The sequence below is a fragment of the Meleagris gallopavo genome, chromosome 2, assembly GCF_000146605.3.
Source record: "Meleagris gallopavo isolate NT-WF06-2002-E0010 breed Aviagen turkey brand Nicholas breeding stock chromosome 2, Turkey_5.1, whole genome shotgun sequence".
Classification (NCBI taxonomy): Eukaryota; Metazoa; Chordata; class Aves; order Galliformes; family Phasianidae; genus Meleagris; species Meleagris gallopavo.
Window position 1 is genome coordinate 25,722,512 of NC_015012.2, and position 14,188 is coordinate 25,736,699.

General features: G+C 40.3%; 1 protein-coding gene across 1 annotated transcript in view; it reads right to left on the reverse strand.

Moving 5' to 3' along the window:
* The window catches only part of TMEM247 (transmembrane protein 247), a 41,824-nt gene extending 28,550 nt beyond the window's left edge, over window positions 1-13,274 (reverse strand). The window contains exon 1 of the transcript XR_004158833.1: window positions 12,924-13,274. The gene's annotated coding sequence lies outside the window, so the exon portion shown is untranslated. The remainder of the gene's footprint in view (window positions 1-12,923) is intronic.
* Between the last annotated feature and the right edge of the window lie 914 nt (window positions 13,275-14,188).

The following is a 14,188-nucleotide window of genomic DNA, read 5'->3' on the forward strand; positions in this document are numbered from 1 at the left end:
CTCTGTCCGAGGGGTTTGGGGCCGGGCCTGGGGGCGGGAGGGGGCGGGTGGAGAACGCGTACAATGATGTACAGCCGGCATCCGTGAGGAGCCGGGCGTCGCGCAGGAGGAAAGGGAAGCCTGCTGAGGGTGATAATGGCAACGGGATGGGTCCGAAACCACTCGCTTAGGGATGAGTAAGCGCGATTTGCGCTCTCAGCCGGGGCATCGTCAGTCTGGAAAAGACTGAGAAGGACGGATCCAAGCTATGCGCTGCAGAGAGCGCTGCAGACAGCCACGGGAGTATCCCATTCGTGAGACCGCAGCTGTGGTTCTGGTTTAACCCTGCGATTTCTGGTCCCTCGCATGCAGGTGAACTGCGAATTGCACAACTGCGGAAAAGGCTTAAAAGGGAGATAAGGAAAATGGGCTACCTGTAATGAGAAAGAACAGAGAAGAGCCTGGCTAACCCAGCTTTGCAAAACGAGGTCGGGAGCAGACAGGATCACTTTGCAGAAACACCTCTGGTGACTTTAGTTTGGGAAAGGATAAGAGCTATGTAAACTAAAGGCGACATGTTTGCACAAAAACAATGAAGGTGTAAATAGGTCACAAATATATTTTGGCTGAAATTTTTGAGATTTTTCTTTTTCTTTCCCTTAGGGAGTGAGAGCCTCTAATAGCCTTTTTGTGGAACTAGGAGTAGAAATGATCCTGATTACCAAACTAGCTACGGGTTTGTCATTTTGTGACAGAAATTATATGTATATGTGCAGTGGCAGTGGAACTGAACTGAAGCAGGATGTCCTTCCAATCCTGCTTTCTTATGTGGGCCGGCAGCATCTAGATACTGTGCTGATAAAGCGTGCAAGTGAATGAGTACATAAATAGTAACATTTCTAATGTGCTTATCCAGGGATCTCCAATGGCTATGCAAACATGAATGCCAGATGCACATCTATCACTCAGGCAAAAAAATGGGGGCAAGTACTATTAGCTTCATGTAGAGTTGGGGACACTGAAGTGTGGAGAAGCGGTGTGTCTGTCATTGCTCCATGCCAAGGGTTTTATTTTCAGAGATGGCAAAGCTCCAAACTCCGTTGGGGTGAACTAGTGGCAAACTAGATGACCATGTAGACATCTTTCCTAGAAGAGCAAGCAAGAGCTCTGGTACCTGCTTCTTACTCCATTTCTTAAGACTGAAGGACCCAGACAGAGGTTGTGGGGGGTGTTCTATATTGCACTGTAATACAGGTTTTCTATATGCCCTGCAGATAAAAGATGATCAGAAGTAGCTATGCCAATTAGAACAGCCTTGAAACAGCTCTATATTTCACCCAAGGACATCAGAGTAGTGGAAGACTGAAAGAATAGTGTGACTGAAAAATAGGCCATATGAATAAGTGGCAGAACAGAAAGAAACCATAGTAACCCTAAATTCTCTTCTAACCACAGTGAATGTGCAAGTCTTCATTTACATTCAGCCACCAGCAAAAAGAATGAAAAATGCTGCTTTGTATCAGCCCTCACATAGTGGCCTGTATTTCCCAGCTATTTGTCCATGCCCTCAGTACAAGCCTATAAACAGAGGCAGTCTAATGACAAAGCAGATGCTTCTCTTTGCTAAACTTTTCCCAGAAAATAAATAAATAAATAAATAAATAAAGGCTGACAAAACTGTGGCAGATTTTAAAAATGTATCAGGAGTAAAGTGTTAATCTACCTGTGTGGCCACATACTTCATAACAAACAACAGAATCATAGAACCATAGAATCACCAAGGTTGGAGCAGACCTCCAAGATGATCCAGTCCAACCATCCACGTACCACCATATTTCCCCACTAAACCATGTCCCTTAATGCTACATGTAAATGTTTCTTGATCACAATGCTCATCTGCAGCACGGAAAAAGATATCTGCCTCTGTTCTCAGACCTTCCTTTATGTTCCATACCCAACACTATAGCCTCAAGCAAAGCTAAGACATACATGAACTTTCTTATCTAGAAACCATCACTCTCCCATTATATGAGTTCAGTAAATATCTGAGCATATGGTAAATAATGCATCTTCCATAATATATTCCCTGTTGTCTTCACTTTTCCTATGCAGATTTTTTTCCATTCCTTACATAAACAGCTTCTTTCTGTAAGTATTAGAAGAGCAAATCAGAGCCCCAACACCTTAACTTTCTTGTACTTCCAAAAATGGCACTAAGCACTCTGCTTAGTGGTGAGCTGAACCATACCTTTTCTGTGATGCTGAGTAATCCCTTGGGCTTTGCTCCAGTTCTTTCATTGAATTGAATAGGGCTTGTACAAGTGAGTACCTCTGCGTCAGTTTTCCCCACTGCAGAAATAGTTTAGTTTTGGCTCATGGTGTATTAATCTGTCAAGTCACAGGAGGCCATCACTATATGGGAGAGAAAAGAACTCCCGCAGAGTGGCACCTGTTTACCTGCAGTTTTCTTACAGGTGAGCTTCACTTCATAATTTTTGATGTTTTTTATGTATGTTTCTATGAACAAATCTCCACGGTTCAATCTTCCCCCTGAGTCATGAAAGCAAAGTTGTTCCCACTGCAAATACTGACTTGTTTTTCTTTGCTATCATTTTTCCTTTCTATAAGGCATTCTTCATGTTGACAAAGGATATGTGACAGAAAAAAGATCTAGGTGGACTCCGTACTGTTGATGCTTAATCATTTACACTACTGCCAGCAACCACCAAGTGAAATGGTTGCATAAACCTCTTCCTGGAACCCTTGAAAATGATGTCAAATGCACAGCAATGGAGCATCTTATACTTTGTACTTCTTCACATATTTTAGGCACATTGGCATTTAAGGACTTGATGATACTTGTCAGTCCCTTTCAACTCAGAATATTCTGTGATTCTATGATAAGCACATATATTAGGCCCATTTAGTCATTTTGGAACAGAATTTCCTCATGTTTTTAGGCAGTAATCATTTAGGTTTGTATCAGATAATTCTGTAAGCTCATGTGGGGTCAAAACTTGTCTTAATTACCTAAAAATGACAGATGCAAAAATCTCTTTATTTGGAATTTATGAAGGTTGGATAATGTTATAAAATGGCTGCATCATGGAAAGGTTCAGGATACAGAGAATCTGCAATTTGCTACCACAGCTGGTCACATAACTTCCTGAAAATGGAAAAAAAAATCTAAATGAGTCATAGACATTAACAGTCTTCCTTTTAAATAGGTCCGGCATAGAAGATATGTATGGCTGCACCCAGTGGTCTGTAAGAGCTGGGGGTGAGTGGTGGAAAAATCCCACTAAAGAGAAGGAACAAAGAGCAGGAAGTGGCTTTTGAAAACACGGATGTTAAGTGTTCAGGAGATTCAAAGAAGCATACTTTGACTGAGAGATGTCTTTTGCTGTTGTGGAGAGCTGTAATAGAAATGCTAAGACTGGTATGAATAGGAATTGTCTGGCCGTGGAAGTACCGAAGGGGCACAAGGTAGGCTAGAACTATAGGAATGGCAAGCGTTGGTATTTAAATTAGCAAGTTGCACATGTATGTGCAATTTCTCAGGACAACCATGTTGAGAGAACAAAGGGCAGTAAATCCTGCTTACTCACTGAGGTGGGACAGAGTGAAGAGATTGGTCAGCATCAGCATCAAGAGAGTACAGAGAGAGAAAACCCAGCTCATGATTACCACTCTGTAAAGAGCTCAGATGAGAGGAGGACTCAGCAGCCGATGTCGTCTGCAACATTTCAAGGAATGTCCACGTACTGGACAGACTACTACAGTGCTTGCACACATGGGGCAGTGCCTGACTGCTCAGTAGGCTGCTCGGATATGCACATCTTGGTGCTTGTATGGGCTGTCAGTGTGGAACTGTGAATGAATGACATCTGTTTTATTTCACGTTTTGATTTTACAATAAAATCGCCTTTCTCTTCTGTAAGCTCTGGCACAAGGATGCCATGCTGTTAATATAAGGTTGCAAAATCTCCTACCCTGAGTCTTTCTGATAACTGGGACGTGGATTTATGATTTCAAGTGAGTTCTACAATTAAATTTAGTGTATTTATTTGTTTGACTTCACAAAATGAATTAAATTTAAATAATTTAAAAGAGAAAGTGTGATCATTAATTTCATTTGCAGCTACTGCTTTAGAGGACTTAAGCATCCTCCATGGGCAATGTCAAGTACTGTAACTATCCAGTCAGGTAGTAAGAATGAACCCAAATTGAGCTGTTAATCCTGTGTGATTTTGTGAAAGTCAAAAATGATCCGTGGCCACCAAAATCCTGCAGAATAAAGTTTGTTGAGATTACAGACTTGTTAAATACAAAAGAAAATTAAAGTGTGGTCTGGGTATCACTGTGGTTGGAAGTAGTGACAGAGACTTACAGATCATCAGTGTGGGTTTGTCCATTGAGGATATTGGAGTGGGTGTAGAAGGCAATATGCCTATCAAGTGAAAATTTGTTTTTTCTAGTACTGCACAGGAAATCCATATATTAGCAGAAATAAAAGGGCCTGTTGTTACTCTTGGTTAGAGGATTAAAGTCATATATATGTGTGTATATATACAAACGTGTATATACCTACGCATACATACAGGCCTTGTCTTTTTAATCCATCATAAAATACACTTGGTTATTACACTACAGTCTTCGGTGTTAAAATGGATTTAGAAGGAGTTCTGATATATATTACCTCGAACTCTCCTTACACCCTCCCATCTCCGCTGGATGTCAGATTTGCTCACATGAGCATTAATTAGAGAGACTTCAGAATTATATCACCTCAGCTTGAGCTTTGCTTTTTCCACGAGCTCCTTTAATTGTGTTAGATAAAGTATCAAAAATCATCCACCTAACATTAGTATCACTGATGTTCTAATACCCCTTTGAAACTTTGATCCAAAATAACAAGCTCAAATCCATCTTAGCCCAGTCAGAGCTTTGTTATCTGCAGATAACAGATCGGTCACATTGATCAATTGCATGTTTTCGTATCAGAGAGCGTATATGTAAGAGAGCAAATGTGTATCAGGATGAAAATCAGAAAATCCAAACTTAGCTGTCACCATTAAAGTAATTATTTTGCAGAGACTCATTTGTAAGATGCAACTGTTTATGGCAGTGCTACCTGGGTGCCAAGGTATCCCAGAAGAAACATACACACTTCCAGGCAACTACAAAAATCTAGGGGCTAATCTTTGCTGCTGCCCAGTATCACTGCTCTTACACCAGACCAAAATGACCCAGCACCTCCATTTGCTTATGAACCGCAAACTCATTGTGTGGAGTCCAGAGGTGATATTTTTTCTGCAGTTGCACTAAAGCAGCAAACAATGGTGAAGATGCTGCAACATAAGAAAACTAGCAGAAAGGGCTCTAAAGTTCCCCCCCTTGAAATGCCACAGGCTTCTTCTACAAACCTCCATCAAATAATTTAAATTGTGTCCAAATATGTTAACTTATAACATATTTGGATCCAAAGCTCATTTATCTTTAGAACGGCAAAATATCCATATGTTTTGGATTCACTAAAAATGTATAAATAAAAGATAATGTCACTTTAAACTAAATATTATTCATGTGTTTGTGAGATGTCTGTATGTCCTAAAACATTTGAGCTGTTGTATGCAAGATTTAAAATGATATGTTCTTTCAGCACTATTTCCCCTCACTTTTTAGCATGACTTTCTGTGTTTCAGGAGACTTGTTCTCTACCTCCATTTCAAAAAGAAACTTGCATTAGGATATAGATAGATAGATAGATAGATATAGATATATAAACCAGCTCGTTTAGTAGCATTGTAGATCTCACTTGGGCAATTCTTGTCTTTAAATCTATTCTGGCAACATCAAACAGCTTTACAGTAGAGAGGAGTAATCTGCTGAGAGTACCACCTGTACCAATGGCCCCTTCAGGCGATGAAGAACTGGTGTAGTAAATCCACACTGGCCTTTCTTTCCTCTCCGGCACAAAGGGAAGATCAGGAACACAGCTGGTATACACTAAGCCCTGGATGATCTATGATTCACAGGACCTTGAGAAGCAGAACACAAACTACATCAGCGCTGGGGATGCTCTGGCTCACAGTTAAGAGTTATTGCTGCCCCAGAGCGTGCATCCAAAGGTAACTTCAAATATTTTTGTTTCCAGGAATGCAGTCATTTCCCTGCTGCCTGAAGGAGTGGGAACTGAGTAATTGGGCATAGTATCCATTATATCCTTCTTCAGCACTAGGCTATGAATGTCCCATTTATTTCTTTATTTTCACTGTGTTATTTGGTATCCTGTTGCATATGACAGCCGCTAGTCATGATTACACAATTACATAGTAACACATTCTTTTCAAACTTTGAGCTCTCATAATTATGAAAACCCCAGAACAGGACTTGAAGCCCAGAAACCAGATGGAAATTTGAAGATCTTTAGGGCCTGTAGTTGCATTAAAAAATATATATATATATTATGAGTTTTCAGCCAACCATCATTTTGAAATTTTGAAAAAGTTGTGATTTTTGAATATTTGAATTTAGCAAGGGAAACTATTGGTTTTGTAGAATAACTGTAGTGCACACGCTGTTCTTTGGGAAGTATCCTGCATAAAGGAGAGGAAAAAGAAACAAACAGTGCAGTGGCACCTGCCCTGTATTTTGTGATACATGTTGTAACAATAGCAGTTGTTCACTGCAGAAGTTGTGGCAGATTCACGGAGACATTAACTCTCAAGCACCATCTTTGTATGTGTCTATTCTTTCATTTTAATATATATTCTTTACAATTCAATTTTTGCTTTGCTCTCTTCTTCTGTCCTACTACCTCTGAAGTACTGCACGGCCTCAGGACCACACCAGAGAGAAGATCACTTCCATATGAAATAAGGTGGTTCAGTGAGTCTTGAGTCACAGCTGACCAAAAATATCCCATTTCCCTTCTGTGGGTCCACTCACAAACTGCATTCTGAGAGCATAACTTCCAAAATTTCTGCTCTTTACCTCAACTTGCTTCAAACAATACATCTTGGCTATCACAGAAGTGCTCAGTGGGCTGTGTTTTTTAACAAAAATGAAACTGGAGAAAGTTTGTAAATACTGCTAAACTGACTGTTGCAAACCATTCTTTTCTTAGTAATAACTGATCAGAAGGGCTCAAACAGTGCTGGATTAGAGGATTCGTTAGTTTGGGAGAATTTCAGCAGATGCTAAGGAGACAGATGGTCAAATACTGCACTGAAAAGAGAATAAAGTCTGGAAGAATCAGTGCACCATCTGCTTTCAGAATTTTCTGTGGCCATTTAAAAATACTACAGCACAAAGATTGTTTACACATGGAATATTGGATGTTGATTTCTTTTTTTCTAGGCAATTGGATCAGATAAATACTTAATGTGAAGTAGAAGCAAATCTCATGAGTATATAATCAAAAATTTCTGAGGACAAAAAGTATGATTTTAGATACACAATGGACATGCCATCAGCTAATATCTCGAGAAATAGAGACTCTTGGACACAGTAACAAGCAGTCTTTGGTTTTCCTGTATTTTTAATGGCACATCCTTCCCAGATGTAGTTTTTCAAATGTAGCATTTACCTGTTACAGTTTGCAAGGACAGAAATTCAGCAACCTACTTTGTTGCCTCTATTGCTGCTAGAATGAGAAGAGTACCAATATCTTCTGGTTAAAAAGTATCTATTTTCTGATGAAAATAGTATTAGTCTAAATGTGCTAGCTTCAATCTTCTAAATACGTTTCTGGTATTCCAAAAACAAAAGTCCTTGAATTGCAAATGGCAAACAAAAGTTTCCGAAATAACCTTTGGAATAAATTTTATGTTTTTCCTTTTCAGGATAGTATTTCCACCTCAATATAAAAATAATTGTAATAGATTTTGAAATCCCAGGGTCAGCTGCTTCCTCTCGTGATAAGGCGTAGGGTGGCAAATATGTGGATCACCGTATCCCACACAGTTAACATGAGTGTTCTGGTGGCTAAAAAACACAGGGCTGAAACCTGGTGTGATGCCTAAGAAGGGAGCTGATAATTATGAGGGCTGCTCAAGTGAGGGACCCCTGACTTGGAAAAGACTGTTCATATAGTCCTATTGGTATCACTTTGGTTATTTGTGGATCCTTGACCTCCGGTCATCACTTCAGCAACCTCTACTCTGTTCTTTTCCTCACTGCTTGACTGCAATGAAGTTCATTTGTGAGGCCTATAAAGCATGGAGTAGGAATCTGTACGTTTTCCTGGCAGTGGAAATTCTGCTTATACACACAAAAGCCATCTGCTTCTTGTGAAATTTAAGTGCAAACTCCAATTTGTAATTTGCATAGTTGGTGTTACACAAGTTGCTGGCTCAGCCTTGATGTGTTGCTTTGTAATATTCACTCATTCTTTCAATTCAGAATGGGGAAAGGTGAACACACAGCATCCAAAGTAAATAATGTGAGTAAAACTGCCTAGGTTTTTGGAGAAACATACTGCAGGATTAGGGAAACACTGGGAGTATACTGACTTTTCTGTTCTTTGATGTGATTAATACACATAAATACACAATACATACACACTCTGGGTTTAAGAGCATAATGGTAACTCAGATGTTCAGATATCTGAAGCAGTAGGATATATGTCAAGTTTAAAACCAGATAGCCAGGGATAAGTATTAAGGTTTATTATAATATAGAAGCCACATAGGATTAAAGGAATTGCTTACTTTTCTTCTCATACAGAGAGAGGGCAAAAATAACACCTGGAAAGCTGAAATTTATGTATTATTTAAGCCCAGTTTTGATACTGTTAAGTAGAGCCTTATAGTGGGTGTCTGCATAAAGGTGACATTAACATAGAAGGAGTACCCCAAGACACTTAATCTTGCTGCTATTAAGACATGCAAGAGAATTGAAAGTGATTCTACGCACAGATTTATTGCACCAGCAAGGACCTGATTAAATTCTCCAAGGTTTCTAGATAAAACCTTCAATCCAAATACTTCATGTAAGTATTTCATAAACTCCAGTACTGTGCTTCATAAAAGGTATTTGCATTATTTAAATGTCTTCTACAGGGCTATTAATAAATCTTCTTCTCATCTAACCCTTTTAATCAAGTGGTTTTTTTTTTTTTAACCTTTACATTGGGATTATATACTTCAATGCTGATTTTATATCCAAAATCACTGTCTTTCCACAGTCTTCCCAAATACGACCCAGACTGCAGGAAGGCTGGAATTGTTGCTGAAGCCTGCACACCGTCAGAGGTACAGCAAACTACTGCACACCCACTGCTTACACCTACAATGCAGGCTAAACCCCCACTAAGGTCAAAATCATCCATTTTTATTAGCAAATTGCCTCAAATTGTTTAGTTTCAACTGTATTAGTTATGATACTCTAGTACAACTAATTCCGTGGGACTGACCAAATAAAACAACAAAGGAATTGTTTTTTGTATTTAATTGTATTTAAAGCCCAGAGTTCTCCTTTGAAATGTAGTTCAACTTCAAGGAAGGCATCTGATCTTGACATAGGGTACAAACAGCAGAGAATCCAGTACACCCAGTAGCTTGCTGCCCTTCACTGTCAAAAACATGCCAGCTATAGACTGAACTTTAACAAGACTTTCAGACCCCCAAGAAAGGCTGCAGCCCTCAAGTTCAATTTTTTGGAGTGTTCTTCCCCACCTCACCATGAGGTATACTGCCAGTCTATTGACAATGCAATGGCAGGTTCCTCTTTTTATGTTTATTTATTTATACCCCTTTGGCAAATTTTATTCTGACCAGCAAACATGACAGTGAATAAAGACACAGAATCTGAGAGACCTGGATGGTCTGTGACTCCTCATACTGTAGGAGCAGAAAGAGTGCATTTGTGGCTATGAATAGCAACGCCGGGCATTCAAGCTACCTTTTCAGTGAGCACTGCCCTTTGCTTTTGTGGATCAAGAACACCCAGGGTCTGTAGGAAAACAGAATGGAAAGAAGGCTCTGCACATGTTCAGTCCCCAACCTTTTGTAACAGCAGAGAAAATAGTCATGGACTAACAGAGGCAAGATAGCAGGATCAGAGCACTGCTGCAGGTCTGAGGGATAGTAAAATGCCACACCGAAATATTCATTAAAGAGTTAAATGATTTAGCTAGAAATACAGCATCACATTGATTAGATCAACCAGTACAGATATACGTATATGTGCATACTCTGTGTTTCTGGAGGGGACCACCAGCATAAGCAAAGTTTAAACAAACATACAGTTAAATAAGTGCATCATCAACATTCTAATGAAAGTGACACATTTCTTCTATGTAATGAGCTGGTTTTGAGACAACATTGCTTTGTCTGTATCCTCATTTACACCTATCTAAGAAAGGCTACCCTATCAAATCAGCAGAGGGAATACTTCTTATCAGATCAAAAATTACAAAGATGACTCTGCAAAACCGAGGTTAACCTGACTAACTCCTTAGTGCTTTCTCTGGTAGATTTATTCTTTTTTTAAGAATCTGGGAAATGGCAAGGACCATAGGTCAGTATGATTCATCTCAGCTTCTGAATATGGAGGTAACCGCTTAGTTGACATGTTCCTGTTTCTATCCAGGTTTCCTAGATAAGCAAATTCCACTGTGTAAACTAATCTCATCAAGTGACACAGGGTCAAATATTCATCCAGCCTGCACTCTATATGCAGGGTGCCAGCAATTCTAGGTCATTTTATCTGTGGATCCCAGTGAAATAGAAATCATGTCCAAGAATCTTTACAGCTACTACCATCTGACTAAGCGCTGTGAATGTCCTTGCTGCTTTCTCACTTGAGCAACTCTGGGAGGCCAGTGTACCCCGGTGTCCTGCCTATCGGAGCACTTGAATCCTACCCAGCTTGGTAAGTTATGGTCCCCAAGAGTTGTCAGCTTAATAGAGACAGATCACTCAGAGAATGCAGTATTTCACGGATTCACTCCTTGAAACACAACAGGTATCAGGCTGAGATGAATCCATATGAAGTACAGACTCCGCAATTGCTCTGGGGTTCACTGTTATGAGAAGTATCAAGCTGTGGAAAGTAGAAAGCAGGAGAGGGTGAAAATTGGTTGAATGTCTATTTCATTCCTTCTTGCCAGATCTCTGTCAAACACACTATGCCAGAAAGGTCTAATTCCTGTTTTTTCCTCGGTTAGGATCTCCCACCTGAGGCACACGCTGCATGGAAGAGTATATACTCCAGACATAATTAGCTGTGAATAAGCAGGGATCATATTTATCTAAGCACTACACTTCCTTTAGTAGCCCCGCTAGCCTGTCACCAGCAGAGTGCAAGTTCCTACCTCCTGTCCTTTTTCCTTGGAAACAGGTGGTCCAGTGAACCTGTAGCTTTTGAAGTAAACAAAGGCTACAATAACACTCGTGGACACATAACAAGGGATATGTCACTGTCCATTTGGTTGTCAACAATATTCTGATACCTAAAGGAAAGACTATCCTCTGCTTCATAAGAACAATCTTATTTGCTCAAGCTTTTTAAATGAGGGATGACTGCAATGCTGTCTGCTTTGGTTACTCTGCAAGGCAGAAAATCTGCAGACTATCACTGAAATTATAGCAACTCCCATATTTGCTGTGTATATATTATGTAAGAGTTACTATTCTGGGCTGTGCTAAATTTAAAAGAGAAATCTACCAGGGACTCCTTCCAGCAAGTTGGTCATTTAGGTATTCAGAAGGATCTCCTGCTTTTCTTAGACAGATTGTGAGTAGAAAAGCAAAGTTCAGCTGCTTAATTTAATTCCCAGTGCAAGTCGATAGAGAAAATTTTAAAGCCCCGGACAAATTGCCAGGGGTACTGTCATCTAATCTACACCACAAATAAAACTTCATTTACAGCAATGCTTACCACATACAAAGGGGCATATCCTGAGGCCCTTCTATAATAAATTTTCCCTCCTCGTCTGGCCAGGGAGGGTCTAGTGTGTAAGACATAAAAATATAATTGGCCTATATACTCAAAGCATGTGGCCATATTGGAAACTTGTAAAAGTGAGCTTTTGTCACTCCTGAAGATCCATGGCTTAAGTGGGGCTCACATAGAGGTCTTGTACTCTGTCTCATCAATTAAGTCAACACAGCAGAATACGTGTTAGATTGTTTGATGCTTTCACCCTACCACTTTCTAATAAATAACAGTAATTATTTGATAACTACTTAATTTACCAGAACTAATAGAAGTAAGAAAAAACAAGCTAAACACCAAAAAGTAGATTTTCAAATGATTGTAGGCATCAAAATATACATTATATATCTGCTGAAGTGTAGATATTTTGATATGAAAATGTTATGAAATATTCATAACATTGTGAATACAGAGTGCACCTTTGAAAACTTTTCATCCAATTATATGAGATACTTGAGGCCTAAATAACACTTTTTATAAGGCTTTGGTGAGAAGACATCTGAAGAGAGACTCCCTAATGGAAGATGCATGACAAAGCTGAAACTGACTCTTGTCACACTGTTATAAATTTCATTCGGTTCCAGCTTTGGGAGGTATGTAAGCTTTCAGAAGGTCTTTCTGCGTGGGCTTTCCTCACAGTGCTTACCTGAGCTGCTCTGTGCCTGGTGCCTGCTGATGCTGCCCAGCAGCAGGGGAGGCCAGTTCAGAACTAGGGGTGAGTCAGTTTTCTCCACCACCCTCAGAGTCACATCGCCATCACCACCATTTTAGGAATGATGGAGAGGGTCAAAAGATTCTTTTCACAGTTACTCACTTGCAGCTCAGTGTTCACAAGAAAACACATTAACACAAGCCAGGCTACAAGTGAAAAGAGGTGACTGAGGATTTTAATTCTTGGTGAAAAGTGGAAAATATATTATCAGTCGTCTACGCGTAGATGGGGTTAGATGTAGGCTCATCCTAAACAGGACAAATACTTATTCAACACTGCACTATTTTACCTGTTTAGCAACTAGTGTAAGGCAGTCCTGTGTTGCTGGGGTGGTTTGCACTGGGAAAGCACTTCACAACGTGCTGAGAAGGAGCTGGGCCTCGGGGTGAGACTCCAAAATGCCAATATAGAGGTGGTAACCGTTCCCACAGCTGCAACTCTCACGCAGGCACATCCCAGAGAGGCTTCACGGGGTACTGAAGCGGTTGTCTCTTCACAGTGCTTTCTCTTCTCTCCATAACAGCAAGGGCAATGTCCCCCACAACCGGCCCCCCTCCCCGCACTGCCCGGCGCAACGGCCAGCCTGCCTGCACCAGCCAGCAGGCACCACAAGATGGCGCCGTGCCCGGGACGCGGCACCTGAGATGGCGGCTGCGCCAGGGGGGGATCGCGGGCAAAGAAGCCGGGGATGCTCCCTTCCTACGGCATTGATGAGTGTGCTCGTTTTTAACACCGTTAGAGATTCTCTCTGCCATGGAAAAGGTTTCCGAGAGAAACTGCTGGCTGAAAGCATCTCATGAAAGCTTGGGCGAGGAGGCAGTGCCATGACCATGAAGTGCAGGTCCCCAGGAAAGGCTTTCCTGGATCTGAAAGCAAAACATGACTGAAACCCTGTTTATCTAAAGCAGATAAATCCCATCCCTTTCCAATGTGCTATCAACATAAAGAAGACTAACTAGGATCTTTCTAATCCAAAGCATTGCTACAGCAATTGTTAGATTAGAATACCTGCGACACGTTTGGATCCCAAGAGGAGACAAGCAATAGAGTGCAAAAGGAAAGATGGATTAGATAAGAGTAATTGTACGGAATAAATAAAAAAAAATCATCTATTTAATAGCACTGAAGCTGTTATGAAAAATTTCTGGTGTGTGTTCTAGGGATTGTTGCCAATCGAAGGTATATTAGTGAGAAAACTCAAAAAAATAAAAAAAAAATTGGCACTTTTAGAACGTTTTCTGTTAGGATCACTGAGCAAGTAATTGCTATTGTCATTTCATGCATGGCATAAGGGGTCAGGAGGTCAGTGCAAAGCTGGGATTTTAATTCAGAACCTCTAACTCTCATCCAGCCTAAGCTTTGATTCCTGTATAACAGTTAGATAGAAAATTATCCCCACAGGGAAGATTGCATCTTTGGAAATTTCCAAGGTGGGATCCCCTTCATGCTGAGGTGGTGTTCATCTGTCAAGAAGGCATCATCTTGTTTCTTCTCAAAGAACCCTTTTGGGACTTGTATGATCCAAAATCTAGGAAGAAAGAAAAAAAAAAAGAA